At 45.7% G+C, this 26,360-nt stretch overlaps 1 pseudogene; it reads right to left on the bottom strand.

The window, feature by feature from the left end:
• LOC141078106 (uncharacterized) overlaps positions 1–26,360 on the bottom strand; it is a 766,429-nt pseudogene that overhangs the window by 721,619 nt on the left and 18,450 nt on the right.

Raw genomic sequence — 26,360 nt, 5'->3', positions numbered from 1 at the left:
GTGTCTAGATGAGCAGGATTAAGACAAGAGCTTTCTGGTATGGGCACTTGGTGCAAGACAACTCCTTATGTGCATGTCACACAAGAGAGGGGTGGGGAGTCTCAAATCATGCATAAGCACGAAAAAAAACTGGATTAAAAACACACATGTGACATGCACAATGTCCAGGCCAGCACAGCCTCCAAATAACATATATAGCCCACTAGCCAAGCATTGCCTCTAGTTGTTAATATATACAGCCCAGCACAGCCTTCAGGTAATATATACAGCCCACCACAGCCTCCAGGTAATATATACAGTCCAGCACAGCCTCCAGGTAATATATACGGCCCAGGACAGCCTCCAGGTAATATATACAGCCCAGCACAGCCTCCAGTTAATATATACAGCCCAGCACAGACTCCAGTTAATATATACAGTACAGCAACAGCCTTCAGGTAATATATACAGCGCCCAGCACAGACTCCAGGTAATATATAATACAGCCTAGCACAGCCTCCAGTTAATATATAAAGTTCAGCATAGCTTTAAAGGGAACCTGTGACCCCCACGCAGGCGTTTTTAAGTAAAAGAGCCACCTTGTGCAGCACTAATGCTGCATTCTGTCAAGGTGTCTCTGTTACTTAGCTTCCATTACACCGCTGAAATAATCGTTTATATAATTGTTCAAAAATACCTGAATTTTGACAGGGGGGCAGGTCTTTCCCCTCTGACAGACACCTCGCATTCATCACTGATTTCGTATTTGGCGCCTCCTCCTCCGTTTTCTTTTGAAATGCTAGCGCTTGCGCTGTACTGTAGTTTAGTGGGCATGCACAGTCAGCGCTTCCTGACGTGCCCGTGCTGTCAGATAACATCCCGGCCTTCATATCGCGTGGGCCTGAGATCCCGCCCCGCAGTCGTTTATGATTTATTCACACTGCGGGTCTGGGATTCTCGGGCATGCGCAGTGGTTATCTGCGGCTCTCCGCCTCCCGGAAATCCCTCCGCCTCATTCCTACATTGCATTGTCAGCGTTGGAATCGTCAGTTCCTCTATTATTGACGTGGCATCGCATCCTCCCCTCTGAAAGCTCCTAAAGCTGAATGCTGGTGTGTGGGTCTGCCTATGTTGGTTCTTTGCGGCTATGGCAATGCTGGGGTGATGATTGCATGGCACTATAGTGCCAGGCAGCAATGCTTGGGGTGATGATAATATGGCACTATAGTGCCAGGTGGCAATGCTGGGGGTGATGATTGCACGGCACTGTAGTGCCAGGTGGCAATGCTGGGGGTGATGATTATACGGCACTATAGTGCTAGGCGGCAATGCTGGGGGTAATGATAATACGGCACTGTAGTGCCAGGCACCAATGCTTGGGGTGATGATAATACGGCACTGTAGTGCCAGGTGGCAATGCTGGGGGTGATGATAATACGGCACTATAGTGCCAGGCACCAATGCTGGGGGTAATGATAATACGGCACTGTAGTGCCAGGTGGCAATGCTAGGGGTGATGATAATACGGCACTATAGTGCCAGGCACCAATGCTGGGGGTGATGATAATACGGCACTGTAGTGCCAGGTGGCAATGCTAGGGGTGATGATAATACGGCACTATAGTGCCAGGCACCAATGCTGGGGGTAATGATAATACGGCACTATAGTGCCAGGCGGCAATGCTTGGGGTGATGATAATATGGCACTGTAGTGCCAGGCGGCAATGCTGGGGGTGATAATACGGCACTATAGTGCCAGGCACCAATGCTGGGGGTGATGATAATACGGCACTATAGTGCCAGGCACCAATGCTGGGGGTAATGATAATACGGCACTGTAGTGCTAGGCGGCAATGCTGGGGGTGATGATAATACGGCACTATAGTGCCAGGCGGCAATGCTTGGGGTGATGATAATATGGCACTGTAGTGCCAGGTGGCAATACTAGGGGTTATGATAATACGGAACTATAGTACCAGGCGGCAATGCTTGGGGTGATGATAATACAGCACTATAATGCCAGGTGGCAATGCTGGGGGTGATGATTAGACCGCGCAATTGTGCAAAGCAGCAATGATGGGGGTGATGATTGTACTTCACTATTGTGCAAAGCAGCAATGATGGGGGTGCTGATTATACCGCACTATTGTGCAAAGCAGCAATAATGGGGGTGATGATTATACCGCACTATTGTGCCATGCAGCAATGATGGGAGTCTTGATTACATGGCACTGTAGTGCCAGGTGGCAAAGCTGGGGGTGATGATTATACTGCACTATTGTGCAAAGCAGCAATGATGGCTGTGATGATTATACCGCACTATTGTGCAAAGCAGCAATGATGAGGGTGATTATTATAACGCGCTATTGTGCAAAGCAGCAATGATGGGGGTGATGATTAGACCGCACTATAGTGCCATGCAGTAATGATGGGGGTCATGATTATACCGCACTATTGTGCAAAGCAGCAATGATGGCTGTGATTATACCGCACTATTGTGCAAAGCAGCAATGATGGGTGTGATGATTTTACTGCACTATTGTGCCATGCAGCAATGATGGTGGTCATGATTACACCACACTATTGTACAAACCAGCAATGACCAGGGTGATGATTATACGGCACTATTGTGCAAAGCAGCAATGATGGCTGTGATGATTATACCGCACTATTGTGCAAAGCAGCAATGATGAGGGTGATTATTATAACGCGCTATTGTGCAAAGCAGCAATGATGGGGGTGATGATTAGACCGCACTATAGTGCCATGCAGTAATGATGGGGGTCATGATTATACCGCACTATTGTGCAAAGCAGCAATGATGGGGGTGATGATAATACTGCACTATTGTGCCATGCAGCAATGATGGGGGTCATGATTATAACACACTATTGTGCAAAGCAGCAATGATGGGTGTGATGATTTTACTGCACTATTGTGCCATGCAGCAATGATGGTGGTCATGATTACACCACACTATTGTACAAACCAGCAATGACCAGGGTGATGATTATACGGCACTATTGTGCAAACCAGCAATGATGGGGTGATTATACCACACTATTGTGCAAAGCAGCAATGATGGGTGTGATGATTATACCGCACTATTGTGCAAAGCAGCAATGATGGCTGTGATGATTATACGTCACTATTGTGCAAAGCAGGAATGATGGGGGTGATAATACCACACTATTGGGCCCCCCATTCATGAGCAGCCAAGCATCTCCACCAGGGGCCCCCCCATTCATGAGCAGCCATGCTTCTCCCCAGGGGCCCCACCATTCGTGAGCAGCCAAGGCCATGATTTTCCCCAGGCCAGGGGCCCCCCCATTCATGCGCAGCCAGGCCATCATGCTTCAGTTCTCCCCCAGGACGGAGCCCCCTAAAATCATGCCTGCCATGCTTCAGTTCTCCCCCACCCCAGGAGCCCCCCAAATTCATGCCTGCCTCCTCGGTCCCAGTCCTTCAGTTCTGCTCAGCTCTGGTACTCTTACCTGGAGCAGGCAGGGCAGGCCAGAGTCCCAGACCAAGAGGATCCACACTGTCCACTCCACTCTCCAGTCACAGTGTCCGCACTTGCTGGCTGATGATCTCACCTTAGCCCTCAGGGCTGCTCTCCTCTCCTTACTGGCTCTGCAGTGCTCGCGCTCCACATGGCTAATTTGCATTGAATAATTAGCCATGCGGTGCTGGAGGCTGGAGGGGCCCCCTGTCCCCTTGGGGCCCTGCAATGAACGGCTGCACAGGCGGTAGGTCCGCCCCTGCCTTTATGGCAGAATGGCCTGATGGAAGCCTCTCCTCAGTGCAAGACATATGAAAGTCTGCATAGAGTTTGCTAAAAAAAAAAAAAAAAAAAAAAACACATGAAGGACTCCCAGACTATGAGAAATAAGTTTCTCTGGTCTGATGAGACGAAGATAGAACTTTTTAGTTTTATTTCTAAGTGGTATGTGTGGAGAAAACACACACCATATACATACACATACTGTATACATACACACATATATACATATACCGTATACACACACATACACCGTATACACATACACATATACCAAAAAAAGAGAGAAGCCAGCGCTGCCGGTGGTCAGAACGCATAACATGAGGTGCATATGCACATATTAGCATCTAACTGTATTCAAAATGAGACATTTAGCAAAATATTGATCAATAAATCGAGCCACCCCGCCAAGGCAGTCTCATGTGGGGGGTCCTACTCTACATTTTTAATATTCACTGTGCGTCACATGATCGGGGGTCAGCAATGCGTTGGCATAACAACCAGAGATCTCATAGAGACCTCTCTGATTCTTGCTGCCTGATTGCTATGAGCATCAACCGGTAGTCGGCGCTCATAGCAATGCAGTATTTCTGCTACATAGAGGCAATCTGCTTATCTTCTATATGTAGCAGAGCCGATCGAGTTGTGGATGCTTCTTGCCTCCCGTGAAGCATGCTAAAAAATTTTTAAAAAGTTTTTAAAAATATGAAAAAAATAAAAAAATATATAAAAGTTTAAATCACACCCCGTTCTCCCCATTTAAAAAAAAATTACACATATTTGGTATCGCCGCGTTCAGAATCGCATGATCTATCGATAAAAAAAAGAATTAACCTGACTGCTAAACGGCGTAGCGAGGAAAAAAATCAAAACGCCAGAATTACGCTTTTTTGGTCGCTGCGACATTGCATTAAAATGCAATAACAGACGATCAAAAGAGTCTATCTGCACATAAGTTGTATGATTAAAAACAACTTCTTGGCACGCAAAAAATAAACCCTCACCCAACCCCAGATCACGAAAAATGGAGACGCTAGGGGTTTCGGAAGATGGCGCAATTTTTATTAGAAACTTTGGAATTTTTTTTCACCACTTACATAATAATTATAATAATCTTTATTTATATAGCGCCAACATATTCCGCAGCGCTTTACAGTTTAACAGTTTTAAAACACAAGTCATAAGTAACAAGGTTAACAATACAATAATTAAAGCAAAATAAGACAAAATAAGATGACCCTGCTCGTGAGAGCTTACAATCTACAATGAGGTGAGGGAGATACAGAGTACAGGTGTGTATTTACAATGGTGTATTTACAATGATGGTCCAGCCATCTAGAGGGAGTGAAGGATGGATGGAGATAGTGAATGGGCTACACACGCACCCTTACACATAGAATGACTTTGATTAGTGAACGTGATAAGCCGCTCTGAACAAATGTGTTTTGAGGGAGCGCGTAAAACTGTGCAAATTGTTTAGTCCTACTTTCTTGGGGTAGAGTATTCCAGAGGATAGGAGCAGCACGGGAGAAGTCTTAGAGTCGTGAGTGGGAGGTACGGATTAGTGCAGAGGTTAGTCGAAAGTCGTTTGCAGAGCGCAGCGATCGGCTAGGCCGATAGACAGAGATGAGGGAGGAGATGTAGGGGGTGCCGCACCGTGGAGAGCTTTGTGGGTGAGAACAAGTAGTTTAAATTGGATCCTATAATGAATGGGCAGCCAGTGTAATGACTGACGAAGAGCGGACACGTCCGAGTACCGATTATCCAGATGGACAACCCTGGCTGCTGCATTAAGTATGGACTGGAGAGGGGATAGTTGAGTGACGGGGAGGCCAATTAATAGAGCGTTGCAGTAATCCAGCCGGGAGTGGATCAATGCTACAGTGAGGGTTTTTGTCGTTTCCATGGTGAGAAAAGGGCAGATTCTAGAGATGTTCTTTAGGTGTAAGCGGCAAGAGCGGGCAAGAGATTGTATATGGGATGTGAAGGAGAGATTGGTGTCAAACATAACACCCAGACAGCGCGCCTGCTGCCGGGGTGTTATTGTGGTGCCACTCACGGAGAGGGAAATGTCAGATTTAGGGAGGTTAGTAGACGGCGGAAGCAGAAGTAGTTCAGTTTTGGAGAGATTGAGTTTCAAATAGAGAGTGGACATGATATTGGAGACTGCGGACAGACAGTCACTGGCGTTCTGTAGTACAGAGGGGGTAAGGTCGGGGAATGACGTGTATAGTTGTGTGTCATCAGCATAAAGATGGTACTGAAAGCCAAATCTGCTGATGGTCTGTCCAATTGGGGCTGTGTAGAGAGAGAAGAGAAGGGGGCCAAGGACTGAGCCCTGAGGCACCCTGACAGCAAGAGGAAGAGGAGATGAAGTGGAGCCAGAGAACAAAACACTGAAGGAGCGGTCAGAGATATAGGAAGAGAACCAGGAGAGAACAGTGTCCTTAATGCCTAGTGACTGGAGCCTAGAGAGTAGGAGATGGTGGTCAACAGTATCGAAAGCTGCAGATAGGTCAAGAAGAATGAGCAGAGAGTGGTTACCATTACGTTTTGCTGTCAGAAGGTCATTGGTCACTTTGATGAGTGCAGTTTCATTCGAATGTAGGGGACGGAAGCCAGACTGTGAAGGGTCTAGAAGGGAGAGAGTGGAGAGGTAACGGGTAAGGCGGGAGTAGACAAGGCGCTCCAAAAGTTTAGAGATGAAGGGGAGATTGGAGACTGGTCTGTAGTTTGTGCAGGATGGGTCGAGAGCGGGTTTCTTTAGTAATGGAGTAACAATGGCGTGTTTGAAGGAGGATGGGAAAATGTCCGAGGAGAGGGAGATATTAAAGATTGTAGTTAGGTGGGTTGTGACGACTGGAGAGAGACTGGAGGAGATGTGAAGGAATGGGATCAGTAGTGCATGTAGTCGGACGAGAAGAAGAGAGGAGTCTGGAGACTTCTTCTTCTGTGATGGGATCAAATGTGGAAAGTGAGCCAGGGGAGATGCAGGAAGGGATGGGAGTCACATCACTTGGTGGTTGGGAGCAGATTTCCTGACGAATATTATCTATTTTTTCTGTAAAGTGGGAGGCCAGGTCATCAGCACAAATGTCTGTGACAGGAGCTTGTGCTTTTGGCCTGAGGAGGGAGTGAAAAGTGTCAAAAAGTTTCTTGAGGTTGTTGGCTAGTGAGATCAGGGTGGTGAAGTAGGTCTGTTTGGCGAGGTGAAGGGCAGCGTTATAGGCTCTTAACATAAATTTGAAGTGGATGAAGTCTTCTGGTGTGCGGGTTTTTCTCCATAGGAGTTCAGCACTCCTAGAGCATCGCTGGAGAAGTTTAGTTTGCAATGTGAGCCAGGGCTGTTTTACTCTGTGCTTGGAGGTTCTGAGGGTGAGGGGAGCTACTTGGTCAAGGGTGCTTCTAAGAGTGTCATTGTAGTGATGAACAGCCAGATTAGGACAGGAAGAAGAGGAGATTGGGGATAGTGATGAGTGTAGTGAGTCTGAAAGTGTCTGAGGGTTAATGAGGACCTAGACATGTTTGCTGTCTATGAATTTGTAATGACCTGGAGAATCATAATTCAATATATTGGTTGCACCATGCAAAAAATAACGAAAAGGATAGCAGAACATTTAAGGAACATTGAATTAAAAAACGCAGCTTATTCTGGAGCCGTAAAACATTTTGTCAGAACACACCAGGGCGATATTAGCTCATTTGCATTTTATGCTTTAGAAAGGGTTAATAACCCTGAACGGGGAGGTGACAGGCAAAAATTGCTGAATATAAGGGGAAGCTTTTTGAATTTTAAAACGTGATACAAAATTCCCGAATGGCATGAATTTTCGTAATGATTTATTTTATATTTATTGAATTATGGTATTTGTATGTGTTTTTGAATTTCTGGTGTGTATACTCTTTCAGGTAGCCACTTTTGTTTGTTGATTGTTTGCAAATCTAACCTGCCATTAGGATTCTTCAAGTCATTATGATTTCATATATACCAAACATGTCTAGGTTATTTTTTATCTAAGGCCTCTTTCACACTTCAGTTGTTTGACGTCAGTCAAGATCCGCCGTTTTGAAAAAGGATCCGCCATTTTTTTTGACAGATCCGTTTTTTTCCCATTGACTTGCACTAGCGGCGGATTTTGACGGATGGTCATCCGTTGGATCCGTTTTTTGACGGATCCGCCATATTTTTGACGTCCGCTGTCTTGAGTGGACAGACAATGAAACTTTTTTTGTCTGCGTTAAAACAGCGGATAGGGCGGCGGATCCGTTGCCAACCGTTATTTGACGGAATCTGGCAACGGATATGCTTTTTTTTTGTTTTGTTTTTTTTACATTGAGCATGCCCGGAAGAATTTCCTTGCCGGAAATTTAACCCAAAATATTCTCTCTCTCTCATTCCCAGACTTTAAATTTCAGTCTCTAGCTGCTAAAGCGGATCAGTCCAAAAATGGATCCGGTGGCATCTGTTTGTACCACAATAGAGACAGATCCGTTTTTTCACAACCTGGCGGATTTTGACTGACGTCAAAAAAACTGAAATGTGAAACAGGCCTAATGGGTTAAAAAAAATTCCAAAGTTTGCTAAAAAAATAAATAAAAATTGCGCCATTTTCCGAGACCCGTAGCATCTCCATTGTTCGTGATCTCGGGTCAAGCGAGGGCTTTTTTTTTTGCGCGCCGAGCTGACGTTTTTAATTATACCATTTTGGTGCAGATACAAACTTTTGATCGCTTGTTATTGCGTTTTAATGCAATGTCGCAGCGACCAAAAAACCTTAATACTTGCGGCTTGATTTTTTTCTCGCTACGCCATTTAGCGATCAGGTTAATCCTTTATTTATTGATAGATCGTGCGATTCTAAACGCGGCGATATCAAATATCTGTAGGTTTGATTTTAGTTTTATTTTGAATGGGGCGAAAGGGGGGGTGAATTGAACTTTTATATATTTTGCATTTTTTTCCATATTTTTAAAAACATTTTTCTTTAACTATTGGCATGCTTCAATAGTCTCCATGGGAGGCTAGAAGCTGCCACAACTTGATCGGCTCTGCTACATAGAAGTGATGCTCAGATCGCCTATAGGTAGCAGATTTACTGCATTGCTATCAGCGCCGACCACATGGTGGTGCTCACAGTAATCCAGCATCAACAACCATAGAGGTCTCAAGGAGACTTTTGGTTGTTATGCCGACACATCGGTGACCCGCCATCACGTGACGCAGGTCATCCAGTGTGCGTATTTCCGGCCGGATGCGCTTGTTAAATGCCGCTGTCAGTGTGACAGCAGCATTTAACTAGTTAATAGCTGCGGGCGGATCGCAATTCCACCTACAGCTATTACGAGAACATGTCAGCTGTTTAAAACAGCTGACATGTCCCGTCTTTGAGGTGGGCTCACCGCCGGAGCCCTCATCAAAGCTGGTGATACTGACATTGGCATAATAGTACGTCTGATGTAAGGGGTTAAAACCCTCTATGATTTATATGTACAGTTGCCCGGAAAGTTACAAAGACTATTCTGGAAACAAACAAGCACTGCATTTGGCCATTTTCATCTGGGCCATGGATTTTAAAAGAGAACCCAAGTCTGACCCCTGGAAAACTTCCCAACGTTAATCAAGACTAAAATCTTTTGACTGAAAGTGATAACTCCTGTCTTTTAGAAAAGAGAGATTAAATTTGACAGTAATATATATAATATTTTAAAGCTGTGAATTGCCTGAAAAAAACAAACAAAATAAAAACACACCACTAAATTGCAGCCTGACTATAGGCAACTCACAATTCACATGCATCTTAAAGCTATGTGCAGACAGTATTTTTGCAAAGTTTTCAGAAAATGAGCACAACCTCCAATTTTTTTTTCTTTTTTAACCCCTTTCTGCCAGATGACGTACTATTCCCGGGATAGTACGTCATCATTGATCAGCCGCGCTCACGGGGGGGAGCGCTACTGATAGTGCCAGGTATCAGCTGTGGGAGCCAGGTGTCAGGTGTCACGGACCGCTCCCTGCACTTTTACCCCCGGCACACTGTGATCAAACATGATCGCAGTATTTCAGGAGCAGGCAGAGGGGCTGTCAGCTGTGACAGCACCTCTGCCTTTGGATCGGAGACCCCACGGCATGTTGCGGGGTCCCAATAGCTGACATGAAGACCCGATGACGTCATGATGACATCCAGGTCTCCAGGCCTGAGAGACTTCCAGTCATGCACAGCGCATGTCAGGAAGTCTCTGTTGTCAGTGCGCAGAAGCTGCAGTGCTGACAGCTTCTATAGCATGCAGATAAGCGAGCAGCCTGAACAAAATAAGTGTCCCATAGTGGGACAAAGTGTAAAAGTCAGAATTAAATAAAAAAAATCTTTTAAAATAATAGTAAAAATATTTAAAAAAAAATATATATTTATTTAACAATAAATCAGTATTTGAATACAAAAAAACTCTTAACCATATAAGTACACATAATTGGTATCCCCACGTCCGTAACGACCCAACCTATAATGTACCACTAGTTAACCCCATTAGTGAAAACCATTTAAAAAAAAAAAAAGCCCAAAAAACCAATGCTTTATCATCATACCGCCGAACAAAAAGTGGAATAACACTCGATCAAAACGACGGATATAAATAAACATGGTACCGCTGAAAACGTCATCTTGTCCCGCAAAAAACAAGCCGCCATCAGGGAAAAAATAAAAAAAAGTTATAGCTCGCAGAATAAAGCGATGCAAAAATTATTATTTTTTATATAAAAGTTTTTGTTATATAAAAGCACCAAAACATTAAAAAATGATATAAATGAGGTATCGCTGTAATCGTACTGACCCAAAGAGTAAAACCGCTTTATCAATTTTTCCACACGCGGAACGGTATAAACACCCCCCCCCCAAGAAATTCATGAATTGCTGGTTTTTGTTCATTCTGCGCCCCTAAAATCTGAATAAAAAGCGATCAAAAGATGTCACGTGCCCGAACATGATACCAATAAAAATGTCAACTCGTCCCGCAAAAAAATAAGACCTCACATGACTGAGCAAAATATGGAAAAATTATAGCTCTCAAAATGTGGTGATGCAAAAACTAATTTTTTGCAATAAAAAGCGTCTTTTAGCGTGACAGATGCCAAACATAAAAACCCGCCATAAATAGTAAATCAAACCCCCCTTTACCACCCCATTAGTTAGAGAAAAATAAAATAAAAAAATGTACACTGCTCAAAAAAAATAAAGGCAACACTTAAACAACAGAATATAACTCCAAGTAAATCAAACTTCTGTGAAATCAAACTGTCCACTTAGGAAGCAACACTGATTGACAATCAATTTCACATGCTGCTGTGCAAATGGAATAGACAACAGATGGAAATTATTGTCAATTATCAAGACACCCTCAATAAAGGAGTGGTTCTGCAGGTGGGGACCTCAGACCACATCTCAGTACCAATGCTTTCTGGCTGATGTTTCGGTCACTCATGAATGTTGGTTGTGCTTTCACACTCGTGGTAGCATGAGACGGATTCTACAACCCACACAAGTGGCTCAGGTAGTGCAGCTCATCCAGGATGGCACATCAATGCGAGCTGTGGCAAGAAGGTTTGCTGTGTCTGTGAGCGTAGTGTCCAGAGGCTGGAGGCGCTACCAGGAGACAGGCTAGTACACCAGGAGACGTGGAAGGGGCTGTAGGAGGGCAACAACCCAGCAGCAGGACCGCTACCTCCGCCTTTGTGCAAGGAGGAACAGGAGGAGCACTGCCAGAGCCCTGCAAAATGACCTCCAGCAGGCCACAAATGTGCATGTCTCTGCACAAACGGTAAGAAACCGACTCCATGAGGATGGTCTGAGTGCCTGACGTCCACAGATGGGGCTTGTGCTCACAGACCAACACCGTGCAGGACGCTTGGCATTTATAACAGAACACCAGGATTGGCAAATTCGCCACTGGCGCCCTGTTCTCTTCACAGATGAAAGCAGGTTCACACTGAGCACATGTGACAGATGTGACAGTCTGGAGATGCCATGGAGAGCGATCTGCTGCCTGCAACATTCTTCAGCATGACCGGTTTGGCAGTGGGTCAGTAATGGTGTGGGGTAGCATTTCTTTGGAGGGCTGCACAGCCTTCCATGTGCTCGCCAGAGGTAGCCTGACTGCCATTAGGTACCGAGATAAAATCCTCAGACCCTTTGTGAGACCATATGCTGGTGCGGTTGGCCCTGGGTTCCTCCTAATGCAGGACAATGCCAGACCTCATGTGGCTGGAGTGTGTCAGCAGTTCCTGCAAGATGAAGGCATTGAAGCTATGGACTGGCCCGCCCATTCCCCAGACCTGAATCCGATTGAGCACATCTTGAGCACATCTGGAACATCATGTTTCACTCCATCCACCAAGGTCACAATGCACCACAGACTGTCCAGGAGTTGGCGGATGCTTTAGGCCAGGTCTGGGAGGAGATCCCTCAAGAGAACATCTGCCGCCTCATCAGGATCATGCCCAGGCATTGTAGGGAGGTCATACAGGTACATGGAGGCCACACACAATACTGAGAGGGACGTGGAGGCCACACACAATACTAAGCATCTTTTCCTTGTCTTGAGGCATTTCCACTGAAGTTGGATCAATCTGTAATTTGATTTTCCACTTTGATTTTGATTAGCATTCCAAATTCAGACCTCCATGGGATATTAATTTGGATTTACATTGATCATTTTTATGATTTATTGTTCTCAACGCATTCGACTATGTAATGAATAAAGATTTGCAACTGGAATATTTCATTCAGTGATGTCTAGGATGTGGTATTTTAGTGTTCCCTTTATTTTTTTGAACAGTGTATTTATTTCCATTTTCCCATTAGGGTTAGGGTTGGGGCTAAAGTTAGGGTTGGGATTAGGGGTGTGTTGGGGTCAGAGTTGGAGTCAGAATTGGGGGGGGTTCCACGGTTTAGGCACATCAGGGGCCGTCCAAACGTGACATGGCGTCCGATCTCAATATCAGCCAATTTTGCGTTGAAAAAGTCAAAGGCGCTCCTTCCCTTCTGAGCTCTGCCGTGCGCCCAAACAGTGGTTTACATGCATATATGGTGTATCAGCGTACTCAGGACAAATTGCACAACAACTTTTGGGGTCCAATTTCTCCTGTTACCCTTGGTAAAAATAAAACAAATTGGATCAGAAGTAAATTTTTTGTGAAAAAAAAGTTAAATGTTCATTTTTTTTAATCATTCCAAAAATTCCCGTGAAGCACCTGAAGGGTTAATAAACTTCTTGAATGTGGTTTTGAGCACCTTCAGGGGTGCACTTTTTAGAATGATGTCACTTTTGGGTATTTTCTATCATATAGACCCCTCAAAGTGACTTCAAATGTGATGTGGTCTGTAAAAGAAAATAGTGTTGTAAAAATGAGAAATCGCTGGTCAACTTTTAACCCTTATAACTTCCTATAAAAAAAAAAATTTTTGGTTCCAAAATTGTGCTGATGTAAAGTAAACATGTGGGAAATGTTATTTATTAGCTATTTTGTGTGACATATTTCACTGTTTTAAAGACATGAAAATGCAAACTTTGAAAATTGCGAAATTTTCAAAGTTTTCCCCAAACTTCCGTTTTTTTTTTTCCACAAATAAACGCAAGTTATATGAATGAATGTTACCACTAACATTAAGTACAATATGTCACGAGAAAACAAAGTCAGAATCACTGGGATCCATGGAAGCGTTCCAGAGTTATTACCTCATAAAGGGACAGTGGTCAGAATTGTAAAAATTGGCCCGGTCATGAACATGCAAACCACCTAGGAGGTTAAAGGGGTTAAAAGGATTTGGGGAGTTTCTGCTCAATTTCTGTTCAAAAAACACCACTGTGTGCATATACCATTGGGGTATGGCTATGCAGCAGCTTTGGCTGCAATGTTGGTTGCAAGCCCAAAGATCGCAATATGCTGCTACGACTTTGCAGAGTAATACAAGTGAATGTGATTGCATTGCAGTGAGAGTACAAAGACACAAAAACAAATCCAACGGTCTGAATTTTTGTGATTTGCTTGTCAAGGTCACAGCACCTTGCGGTTTGCAATACAACCTCCATTACATTCACATTATGCGGGGATGTAGAAGTGGCACAAAGTGATCTTTAGCTACATGACCTGTGTCATGGCCAAAGCCACGGTGTGACCCACTCCGGCCTCGTTTTCCAAGCTGCAAAGTGACCGAATGACTATTATTAGATGTGGTCTTCATGTCATGCTCCCGGGTGAAAGTGGACAAAGACTATTGCCCATCACTCAAATATATCATGCAAAGTGTATCAGTCATTTTCCCCAGCTTACAAAAAAAAAAAAACAACACACAACAACCACACACGAGCCATGGCATGATAAATCTCAAATTAACATTAAACTACAATAAGAAATAAGAAAACAAAAAACACTTTTTTTTTTTCAAAGGCTCAGTTCACACTTTGCGCTATGGAGCAGTTTTCTAAGAAGTTATGAGAAGCCTAGGAGCATGTTCACATTGTCAGGAAGTAAACATGGACTCTGTGCCTAAAATCTTTACTAACACTGCTGAAATTCTTCCCAAAATGCAAATATTTTAAAACATGTTCCCCAGGAAAAAAAACAGGAGAAAAAAAAAAAAATTAAAAAAATAAAATGAACTAACTCGCGGCAAGTTTTTAATTTCATAACCTTACTGTCAACAGCGCTGATACGGTGGCGCATGTCTGACAAATCAAGAGTTTCCATCTTGGTTTTTCCTGACCTTATGTGAACATAGCTTAAAAGAAAAGTATAACTGAAAGTTTTTACATTTCTATTTGTTTGTTTGTTTTGTTTTAATCCATTACTACTTGTGGGATAATATTTAAAAAAATGGCAATGAAACAATGTCTGTATCAGGACTAAACGCCACACGTTCTCACCTGTTCTTATGAAGATAAAAGCGGTGTATGCTCCAAACACTGCAGTGTATGAAAACTGAAAAGCTACAAGAAAAATAAAATGGCCTCAATTGTGCAAATTAAGCAAAGAAAAAAAACAAAAAAAAAACAACAAGACAAAATGATAAAAATAAAATTCTATTCATAGTCTGAAAATGGAACATTACATACCAGCAGACAGAAATATGCTCAGGACGGTACCTTGCCGAAACCTCAGCTGTTCAATGACATGATGAAAATGAGCTGAAAAAAAATAAAATACAATAAAATTAGTAATTATATATCCAAGAATGAAGCAGAGCAAGTGTACTCTCCTAAACGCACCCAAGAAAGTGTTCACAGAAGTCCGTGCAAACACCTGTTAGGCCGCGTTCCCACGATGAGCTTTTGATATTGCAGATTTTCTGCGCTATTTCTGCACCCATTAAAGGGAACCTGTCACCTCGTTTTTCCGCTATAAGCTGCGGCCACTTCCTTTTGGGGATTATCTACAACATTCTATAATGCTGTAGATAAGCCCCTGATCTAACCTGGAAGATAAGGAAAACAACTTTTATTATACTCACCCGGGGGCGGACCGGTCTGGTCCGATCCGATGGGTGTCGCAGGTCCGGCGCCTTCCATCTTCATGCAGTGAATGTCATCATCCTCCTTGTTTCGTGTCACGGCTCCTGCGCAGGCATACTGATCTGCCCTGTTGAGGGCAGAGCATATTCCTGCAGTGCGCAGGCGCTGAGCCTCTCTGACCTTTCCCGGTGCCTGCGCACTGCAGTACTTTGATCTGCCCTCAACAAGGCAGATCAGTACGCCTGCGCAGGAGCCAAGACACAAAGCAAGGAGGATGATGACATCATCTCTAGAAGATGGAAGGCGCCGGACCTGCGATACCCATCGGATCGGACTGGACCGCCCCCGGGTGAGTATAATAAAACTTGTTTTCCTTATCTTCCAGGTTAGATCAGGGGCTTATCTACAGCATTATAGAATGTTGTAGATAAGCCCCGAAAGGCAGTGGCCGCAGCTTATAGCGGAAAAACGAGGTGACAGATTCCCTTTAGGTAAAATAGATTACGCGCCTTCTTTTCAAAAAGAAGCATTGTATAAAAAAAATTAAAAAAAAACTCACCCAAAACTCATCGTGGGAACGTAGCCTAAGTTCTTGGTCAAGGTTTTAAAATGCATCATCATTCTTGGTGGAGGTTTTTATATTATGCAGACCTTAGATAATAATGGGATAATACTGGCTGCACACAGACTGTAAAAATAATTGCCTGAACTTACCCCGAGCCTAAATTCAGACAAATGTATGTTTGATTCGTTTGTGCAACAGACTGCACATAGACCAATACTAGTGTACGTGCTAGTGCACAGGTCCACATTGGGGGAGAAAACAAAAAAAATTATAAAACCTTGCAAATTATTTTATTAGGGGATTTGTCTTCATTCCAGTAAAAAAAAAAAAAAAAAACATGCAAGTTGCTTCTAAACCCCGGATTTTGCCCAGTCTATTTGCATTAATATCAGAGTGCACGCATTTGGAGTACAGATGATGGCAGTGATGGGACAGCACTAGTGATGAGCGAACGTGCTTGGATAAGGTGATATCCTAGAATGCTCGGATGCTAACCAAGTGATATCGGTGTACTCGAAAAATATGTTCAGTCCCTGAGGCTGCTGCAGGAGATCGTTCTGATAAGCAGAACACTCAGGAGTCAGGCAATACTCATCACTGCCATCATCTGTACTCCAAAGGAATACGTTCTGATAGCAATGTAGCTGAAGGCAGGCAGAGAGACTGAGGAAAAGCCGCCATTTACAGGTGTTTTTTTTTGTTTTGTTAAACAGCAATAAAAACAAATTCCTTAATGAAGATATTTGGAAAGTTTCATAACTTTCCATTCTGGACAAAATAAAAAAAAAAAAAAAAAAAAAAAATAGCTTAGGTATTCTTTTTAAATACTACATCAGTAGGATCAACCCCTCCTAAGGCCTGTTTCACACATCCGTTTTTTGACGTCCACCAAAGTGTGAAAAAACGGATGTGTGAAACAGGCCTAAGCCATCTGTATGGACATGTAGGTCATATAAAGTTGTGTAAAATGATATCATGATGTCTGCGATCTGATGCCTTATTAAGAAAAGCATGGATTTCTCTAGAATATGTAAATGAGCTGTTAAGATCTATGGGCCGGACGTAGATCTCCCTGATCTAACTACAGAGCTTATGTTAAATGAAAGGCAGTGTTACCAGTGTGAGACATGTATATCAGGAGAGCAGACTGCCAGTCATTACATGTCTCACACTGGTAACGCTCCTTTCATGTAAAATAATGTGTGGAGGCAGATTCTCAGGGAGATCTACATCCAGCACATAGATCTTAACAGCTCATCTACATATTGAATAGAATGTTGAATTCTCTGGAATAAGACATCAGATCGCAGATATTGGGGTATCATTTTGTCCAACTTTTTATGACCTACATGCCCATATAGACGGCTTAGGAGGGTTTTTCCTACAGACAGATGCCATTTAACCCCTTTTGCCATCTGACGTACTATCCCGTCCATGGGACTTGGGCCCCTATGCTCATGGACGGGATAGTACGTCATCGCGATCAGCGGCGCTCACATGGTGAGCGCCGCTGATCGCGGCCAGGTGTCAGCTGATTATCACAGCTGACACCCGGCACTATGTCAGGGGCGGTCACGGACCGCCCTGACATGTTAATCCCTGGCACACTGCGATCAAACACGATCGCAGTGTACCGTGGGTTTAGGGAAGCATCGGCAGGGAGGGGGCTCCCTCCGTGCTTCCTGAGACCCCCGTAGCAGAGCAATGTGCAGCGCTGTTGCGGGGGCCTCCTTCCCTGCAGGTCCCCGAATCCAAAATGGCGGTGGGGACCTTTGGGGGCCTGCAGGGAGGCGGCTTCCTCATGCCTGCAAAGCACCGGCATGAGGAAGCCTGCAGCACTACCTGTGACAGATCGCTGATCTGTCACAGCGATCTGTGATGTGACAGATCAGCGAAGTGTAAAAAGGAGATTTTTGTGTACTCACCTTAAAATCTCTTTCTCTTAGCCTCTAATTGGGGGACACAGAATCATGGGTGTTATGCTGCTGTCCGCTAGGAGGCGACACTATGCATAATCTGAAAAAGGTTAGCTATGGCTCCTCCTCTGCAGAATACACCCCTGGATGGCGTCCGCCTTCTCCAGTATTGTGCAAAAGCATTAGGAGGAACATAACAGAAGAAACATAACCATGCCTGTAAGAAGGCTACTATGTACAAGCTCAAAGAACAATATGAGAACCCAACCATAACAGCCGCCAATTAAGGGCAACAGGGTGGGAACTGTGTCCCCCAATTAGGGGCTAAGAGAAAGAGGCTTTATGGTGAGTACACAAAAATCTCCTTTACTCTGTCGCCTCATTGGGGGACACAGAACCATGGGACGTCCCAAAGCAGTCCCTGGGTGGGAAGCAATGGACGAATATTGTGCTAGCAGGACCCTAAACTTGGGGCACTGCCGCCTGCAGAACCAGTCTACCCAGGCTCGCGTCCGCTGAGGACTGGGTATGAACACTGTAGTGTTTTGTAAATGTGTGTAGGTTAGTTCAAGTGGCCGCCTTGCACACTTGTTGTGCCGAAACCTGGTGCCGAATGGCCCAGGAGGCCCCTACTTCCCGAGTAGAGTGTGGCATGATACCGGCCGGAAGAGAGGAACTGTTGAGTCGGTAAGCCTCATGTATGGTGGACTTGATCCACCTGGCAAGGGTAGCCTTGGAGGCCGGCAGGCCCTTGCGACCGCCTTCCGGAAGAATGAAGAGGGAATCAGACTTCCGGAAGGGGGCAGTCCTGGACATGTAAATCCGCAATGCTCTGATGAGGTCAAGCGTATGCAGAGCCTTCTGCACTCTATGAGCCGGAACCGGACAAAGGGATGGCAGTGAGATTTCCTCATTGAGGTGAAAGGTGGACACAACCTTCGGAAGGAAGGATGGTACAGTACGGAGGACCACCTTGTCCTGGTGAAAAGCTAGGAAAGGCCGTCTGCAGGAAAGTGCTGACAATTCTGACACCCTGCGTAGCGAGGTGATTGCCACTAGGAAAACCACTTTCTGTGACAGAATACAGAGTAGAACTTCTTTAAGGGGTTCGAAGGGTGGTGCCTGCAATGCTGTCAGGACCAGGTTGAGGTCCCACGTTTCCAGTGGACGCCTGCAGGGAGGAACCAATCGGGAAACTCCCTGGAGAAAAGTTCTTACTTGCGGTTTGGTAGCAATGCGCCTTTGAAAAAGGACTGAAAGCGCTGACACCTGACCCTTAAGCGAGCCTAGGGATAGCTTGGCGTCTAGGCCCGACTGAAGGAAACCTAGTACCTTCGGGAGAATAAGGGAGTGGGACCTGTCCATGAGATTCGCACCAGGAAAAGAAAGTTCTCCAGGTACAATAATAAATCTTGGCGGAAGCTGGCTTCCTTGCCCTAATCATGGTCGCAATGACATCCGGTGTGAACCCTGCCTGGGTTAGAATCCGGGTTTCAAGGGCCATGCCGTCAAATTGAGAGCCCCTAAATTCTGATGGTAGAACGGACCTTGTGACAGAAGGTCGTGACGATCGGGGAGACGCCAGGGGGCGTCTGCTGTAAGATGAACGATGTCGGCGTACAATGTACGTCTGGGCCAGTCCGGCGCGATCAGGATGGTTGGAACTCCCTCTTGTTTGATCTTCCTCACTACTCTGGAGATCAGGAGGAGAGTGGAAAGATGTACAGGAGCTGGAAATGGGTCCAGTCCTGAACCAGGGCATCCGCTCCGAGCAACCGCGGGTCGTGTGTCCTGGCCATGAAATTGGAGACCTTGGCATTGAAATGGGATGCCATTAGGTCCACATCCGGGGTTCCCCAGCGTTGACAGATCTGGTAAAAAATTTCGGGGTGGAGAGACCACTCCCCCGAGTCGATTCCTTGCCTGCTGAGGAAGTCTGCTTCCCAGTTTTCCACCCCTGGAATGTGGACCGCCGAGAGTACCGACCTGATGTCTTCCGCCCAGTGGAGAATATGTGTTACTTCTCTCATCGCCTGGACACTACAGGTCCCGCCTTGGTGATTCACATATGCCACCGCCGTGGCATTGTCCGACTGTTTCCGTATGTGAGAGGCCGCCAGCAGGTGATGAAAGGTTCTCAGTGCCAGGAAGATGGCCCGAATTTCCAGGATATTGATGGGCAAGGTCGCTTCCATTGGTGACCACTTGCCTTGTGCCCTGTGATGTAGGTGCACCGCACCCCAACCTGTCAGGCTTGCATCGGTGGTCAGGACCTTCCACTGACCTGAAAGAAAGGGTTTTCCTCTTGTAAGCGAAGTTGGCTTGAGCCACCAATGTACGGACCTCCTGGCTGACGATGTCAACCGGAACTCCCTGTCGAGGGAGAAGGGGTTCTTGTCCCAAGACCTGAGGATGGCTAGTTGAAGAGGACTGAGGTGAAACTGGGCAAATGGCACTGCCTCCATTGCTGCTGCCATCCTGCCGAGGACTCTCATGGCAAACCGGAGAGATCGGGGAGGTTTGCGGAGGAGTGTGCGCACTCCTAGACGGAGGGCCAGTGTCTTGTCCTTGGGAAGGACCACAAGACCCCTGGAGGTGTCGAATAGCATTCCCAGGAAGGTTAAAGTCTGACTCGGGGTAGTCGATGATTCTTGTAAATTGACTAACCATCCCAGACGACTTAGTGTGTCGATTGTGATTGAGACACTGACCTCGCAGTCCTTGAAGGTGGAACACTTGATGAGAAGGTCGTCTAGATACGGAACGACTAGAATGCCTCTGGAGTGTAGAACATCCATGGTGGTTGCCATGACCTTGGTAAACGTTCTTGGAGCTGTGGCGAGTCCGAACGGGAGAGCGACAAACTGGTAGTGGTCTTGGTTGACCGCGAACCTGAAAAACCTTTGATGGGCGGGAGCAAATGTTATGTGGAGATATGCGTCTTGTATGTCTATGGAGGCAAGATATTCTCCCTACTCCATGGATGCTATGATGGACTGGAGGGACTCTGCTGTGAGCTCATTTTCGGGTTTGCCTCTGGCTTCTGGTGAGGGTTATGGAGCTGGCTGTGACAGAGGAGTAGTGAGTTCTCTATCAGGACTCCCTCTGTTGGTAAAGGGAGGTAATGAAGCTGATCTAAATGGCAGAGACCGGCCACCTGAGGAAGAGGACTGCGATTGGACATCAGGAGTTTCTGATTGGATTTAAGGCAGCCGACTCCCTAGTTTCTTGCTGGCGATTTTTCCTGACTGTGGCTTCTGGTTTCCAGTTTGGTTCCTGCCTTCCTAAAGCTAAGTTTTCTCTGCTATTGTTCATATGAGATTTTGTCTGGTTTACTTAGTTTTTGTGTTCAGCCAGCCCTGGCTGGGACTGGGCTGAATCCCCATTTTGTCTCTGATCAGTTGATCTCTTTTGCTCTGTCTTCAGAATATACCTGAGTGCTGATATAGTGATTTGAAGTCTAGCGACTTCAGGGCCTTTTTCTATCAGACGTGTTGGACATTTTTTTTGGCAGGGTTTTTTGCGTGATTGCAGACAGCAGCTTTTCTTTCCTGTCCTTTCTAGTTAGTGAGGGCCCCATCGTTTGCTCAGCCTATCTTTCTATCTGTGTCTGTGTTTTCATCTTGTTTCACAGACAATACATGTTGGGGGCTGTCTATTGCTTTGGGGTAGTTTAGATTTCCCCTTTCTTCCTTTATGCTTATTTAGTTCTCCGGCCGTGACGAGGCGTCTAGGACCTCCGTAGGCAAGCTCCATGGCTACTGCTAGTTGCCAACCTCTCTGGTTTTCTGGGCTTAGCTTGCTTTTTGTTTTTTTCCTCCTCGGTGACCCATTCATAACAGAATCACCAGCCATACCGCAGATTCTAGGGTACTCAAAAGCAGGAGAGAATTGTAAAAAAAAAAAAAAAAGTGTCAGAATTTTTTTTTTGTATGTATATTTTCTTTTTTTTTCCTGGGGCCGTAGGAGGATTCTTTTTTTTTTTCTTTTTCTCCTTGATGGAGATTAAGCAATTGTCTGATCATGTGGAGCAGCTCGCTGCTGAAGTGCAGGGAATTTCCGCCTTTCTCACTCATTCACATGCTGTTGAACCAAGGATCCCTGCTCCTGATGTGTTTTCTGGGGATCGGTCTAAATTTTTGAATTTTAAGAATTGTAAATTATTTCTTGCCTTGAAGCCTAACTCATCGGGGAGCTCTGCGCAGCAGGTTAAATTACCATCCCCTTGCTGCGCGGCGATCCCCAGGATTGGGTGTTTTCTTTGACACCTGAAGATCCTGTTTTGACTAATGTGGATGCATTTTTTCAAGCCTTGGAGTTGTTATATAATGAACCTAATGCTATTGATCAAGCTGAGAGAGCCCTATTGGCATTGAACCAGGGTCAGGATCCTGCAGAGTTATACTGTCAGAAATTCTGAAGGTGGGCGGTCCTTACTACATGGAATGCATTGGCAGCTCTCTTTCGGAAGGGTTTGTCTGAGACTTTAAAAGATACTATGGTGGGATTTCCTGTTTCCTCTGGTCTTGACGATTCTATGTCATTAGTAGAGTTGAGCGACTTTTGATTTTTTAGGGTCGCGTTTCGTTTCGTGAAACCCGACTTTTCTAAAAGTCGGATCGAGCAAGATCGTCCGATTATAGGGAAAAGTCGGGGTCGTCCCGAAACACGAAACCCAATGTAAGTCAATGGGGAATAAAAGTCGGCAGTGAGAGGAGGACAGGAAACACACCTACAGTGCCCATTTGAATGCCAAAAGCATCAATTCTTCTTACTTAAGCTTGTCAACCTTAATTAACTTCATAATACAAGTTACGCACTGAAAAATGGGGGTTATTTGGCTAAAGTTGTGGGGGGGGAGGGCTGGCTGCAGGTTTTCATGTGCCCTGGGCGAAAGAGCGCCCCTTTAACACATACCACAACTCATCATGCTCCGATACGGCAGAGAAATAGCAGTATAGTACAATGAAAAATACCTCACTTTTTACATCTCATGACGAGGCCCATCTATTTCTCCATACAGAATCATTGGTCCCATATAATGTTTGAAACAGTATATGATGAGCTCCACATAATGGTACAGTATATGTTGGTCATCATGGATGAAGCTCCACTGTCTTATGGGCCCAAATAATGCTCCAAACATAATGGGCCCCATTTCTAATGCTCTAGTGTATAATGGGCCCTGTAAATGCTGCTCCAGTGTCTGATGTACACCTTTGGAATGTTCCAGTGTATGGTGGGCCCCATCTATCATTCTCCAGAGTATAGTGCTCCCCAAAAATTGCTGTCCCAACATTGAAAACAATCAAATAAGTCTCCTCGCTAGGGAATCCCTGTACTTCTCTGGATTCCTCGTCGTCCCCATCTTCCATCTCACTGCACAGTATTTCAACTTTGCAAGTGCTGTGATCCTGGGCAAGCAGGGGGGGTCCACTCATTGGCGACGGCACTGGCACAGGGCCCATGATAGTACGGTGGTGTGTCTGATGGCGGGTGGGCCGAACCTGCACTTTCATCTGCAGCTTCCTCTTTGTCACCGTGTAAGATGGAACTGTATATGGGAAGGGTAACCTGAGTTTCATCAGGGTCAGATTCAGGTCATGTAGCATGCGAGGGGAATGTAGTGGTCTGGGTCAATGTACCAGCAGATTCATCGAGCAGTGGCTGGGCATCAGTGCACTTGTGTCGCCCCCAGGAGTACGGTCGCCACAGTGGCATTACCTTCTTCCTAGGGAGTGTGATGTCATGCTTGGGAGCAACGAAGGATCTCTCTAGCAGGTTAACTGATTGGGCGGCATTATTCCCACGAGTCATGACCCTCCAAACAGCGTTCATGAAGGCAAAGTGTTTGTTTTACGTGGGCAGTATGGTTGTAAAGCTGAACCTTAAAGGAATGTCCAGAAGGGCACCACCAGGAGTGGAGCCTACGGTTAAATTCGACTCCACCTGGGAAACCTCAACCATGCCAGATACAGAACAGATGCATACATTGCAAGCTTAATTCCGTTAACGAACGAGACTCCGTCATGCCCCGCGGTCCGAGTCCGGCTTACTAGAGGGACACGTGAGGCTCTGGCACATGAGATTGGCCAATAACTGGTGTGTCATGCCCTTACATGTCCGTGGCTGCATGTGCGCTACACTGAAAAGGCCAGCGTTTGTCGCTTACGGGTGCAGATAACCCGCTGAACAACGTTAGTGATGGGGATCACTGATTACAATTATTACCCGCGAACGATGATTTCCCAGTAAGTGCAGGTCAACCGCAGTTCCGGAATTAGGCCTAACCGTCATTCCTGAAAAAATTAAAAACTTACGTGTGCAAACCACAGGTGCTGTAGCTTGCTTAACAGCTCGCCAGCCGTTCTCACGCCCAGTATGGATTACACGTGATTGAACAAAGGTGAGAAAGGGTACCGTATCCCCAGATAACATGTATGGATAGCGTACACATTCAAAATATATGTCTATACATCAGGAGGCAGGCTCAGACGGTGTTAGGCCCAGTATGGATTACACGTGATTGCACAAAGGTTAGAAAGGGTACCGTATCCCCGGATAACATGTATGGATAGCGTACAAATTCAAAATATATGTCTATACATCAGGAGGCAGGCTCAGACGGTGTTAGGCCCAGTATGGATTGCACGTGATTGCACAAAGGTTAGAAAGGGTACCGTATCCCCGGATAACATGTATGGATAGCGTACACATTCAAAATATATGTCTCAGGAGGCAGGCTCAGACGGTGTCAGGCCCAGTATGGATTGCACGTGATTGCACAAAGGTTAGAAAGTGTACCGTATCCCCGGATAACATGTATGGATAGCGTACACATTCAAAATATATGTCTCAGGAGGCAGGCTCAGACGGTGTTAGGCCCAGTATGGATTGCACGTGATTGCACAAAGGTTAGAAAGGGTACCGTATCCCCGGATAACATGTATGGATAGCGTACACATTCAAAATATATGTCTCAGGAGGCAGGCTCAGACGGTGTCAGGCCCAGTATGGATTGCACGTGATTGCACAAAGGTTAGAAAGGGTACCGTATCCCCGGATAACATGTATGGATAGCGTACACATTCAAAATATATGTCTCAGGAGGCAGGCTCAGACGGTGTTAGGCCCAGTATGGATTGCACGTGATTGCACAAAGGTTAGAAAGGGTACCGTATCCCCGGATAACATGTATGGATAGCGTACACATTCAAAATATATGTCTCAGGAGGCAGGCTCAGACGGTGTCAGGCCCAGTATGGATTGCACGTGATTGCACAAAGGTTAGAAAGGGTACCGTATCCCCGGATAACATGTATGGATAGCGTACACATTCAAAATATATGTCTCAGGAGGCAGGCTCAGACGGTGTCAGGCCCAGTATGGATTGCACGTGATTGCACAAAGGTTAGAAAGGGTACCGTATCCCCGGATAACATGTATGGATAGCGTACACATTCAAAATATATGTCTCAGGAGGCAGGCTCAGACGGTGTTAGGCCCAGTATGGATTGCACGTGATTGCACAAAGGTTAGAAAGGGTACCGTATCCCCAGATAACATGTATGGATAGCGTACACATTCAAAATATATGTCTATACATCAGGAGGCAGGCTCAGACGGTGTCAGGCCCAGTATGGATTGCACGTGATTGCACAAAGGTTAGAAAGGGTACCGTATCCCCGGATAACATGTATGGATAGCGTACACATTCAAAATATATGTCTCAGGAGGCAGGCTCAGACGGTGTCAGGCCCAGTATGGATTGCACGTGATTGCACAAAGGTTAGAAAGGGTAACGTATCCCCGGATAACATGTATGGATAGCGTACACATTCAAAATATATGTCTCAGGAGGCAGGCTCAGACGGTGTTAGGCCCAGTATGGATTGCACGTGATTGCACAAAGGTTAGAAAGGGTACCGTATCCCCGGATAACATGTATGGATAGCGTACACATTCAAAATATATGTCTCAGGAGGCAGGCTCAGACGGTGTTAGGCCCAGTATGGATTGCACGTGATTGCACAAAGGTTAGAAAGGGTACCGTATCCCCAGATAACATGTATGGATAGCGTACACATTCAAAATATATGTCTCAGGAGGCAGGCTCAGACGGTGTCAGGCAGAGTATGGATTTGACAGCCCAGATTACACAGCGGAGGAGCAGGGAGAGGTAAAGATTGCAACTGCTGGGGCCCTGCCCAAGCAAGGGGGGCCCACTCGTGGGCGTCGGTACTGGCACTGGGCCCCTCATAGTACAGCGGTGTGTCTGACGGCGGGTGTGCACCACCACCGTCAGAGACACTTGATTGCACTATGAGGGACCCTGTGCCAGTGCCCGCGCCCAAGAGTCGGCCTACCCACCTGTCCAGGGCAACGGCACTCGCACGGTGTCGTGCGCTAGGTGGTGACCCCGGCCATGGGGGTGGAGGCAGCACAGTTAGGGAGTTTTAGAAAGTGGCATATGTTGATGTTGGACATTCAGCTGATGCAAAAGGCGAAATAGGTGAAGTCCCAGGAAGAGGTGGACCAAAGCAAGCCATTTTTCTGTCACCCTATGTGTCATCAGGGGAAGGTGGGACAAAATCCTTGGAAACCCATGCATGGTTCA

This window comes from Dendrobates tinctorius, unplaced genomic scaffold, assembly GCF_039654945.1.
Source record: "Dendrobates tinctorius isolate UK_male_01 unplaced genomic scaffold, ASM3965494v1 ptg000503c, whole genome shotgun sequence".
Classification (NCBI taxonomy): Eukaryota; Metazoa; Chordata; class Amphibia; order Anura; family Dendrobatidae; genus Dendrobates; species Dendrobates tinctorius.
This window is presented reverse-complemented; position numbering and strand designations above follow the sequence as displayed.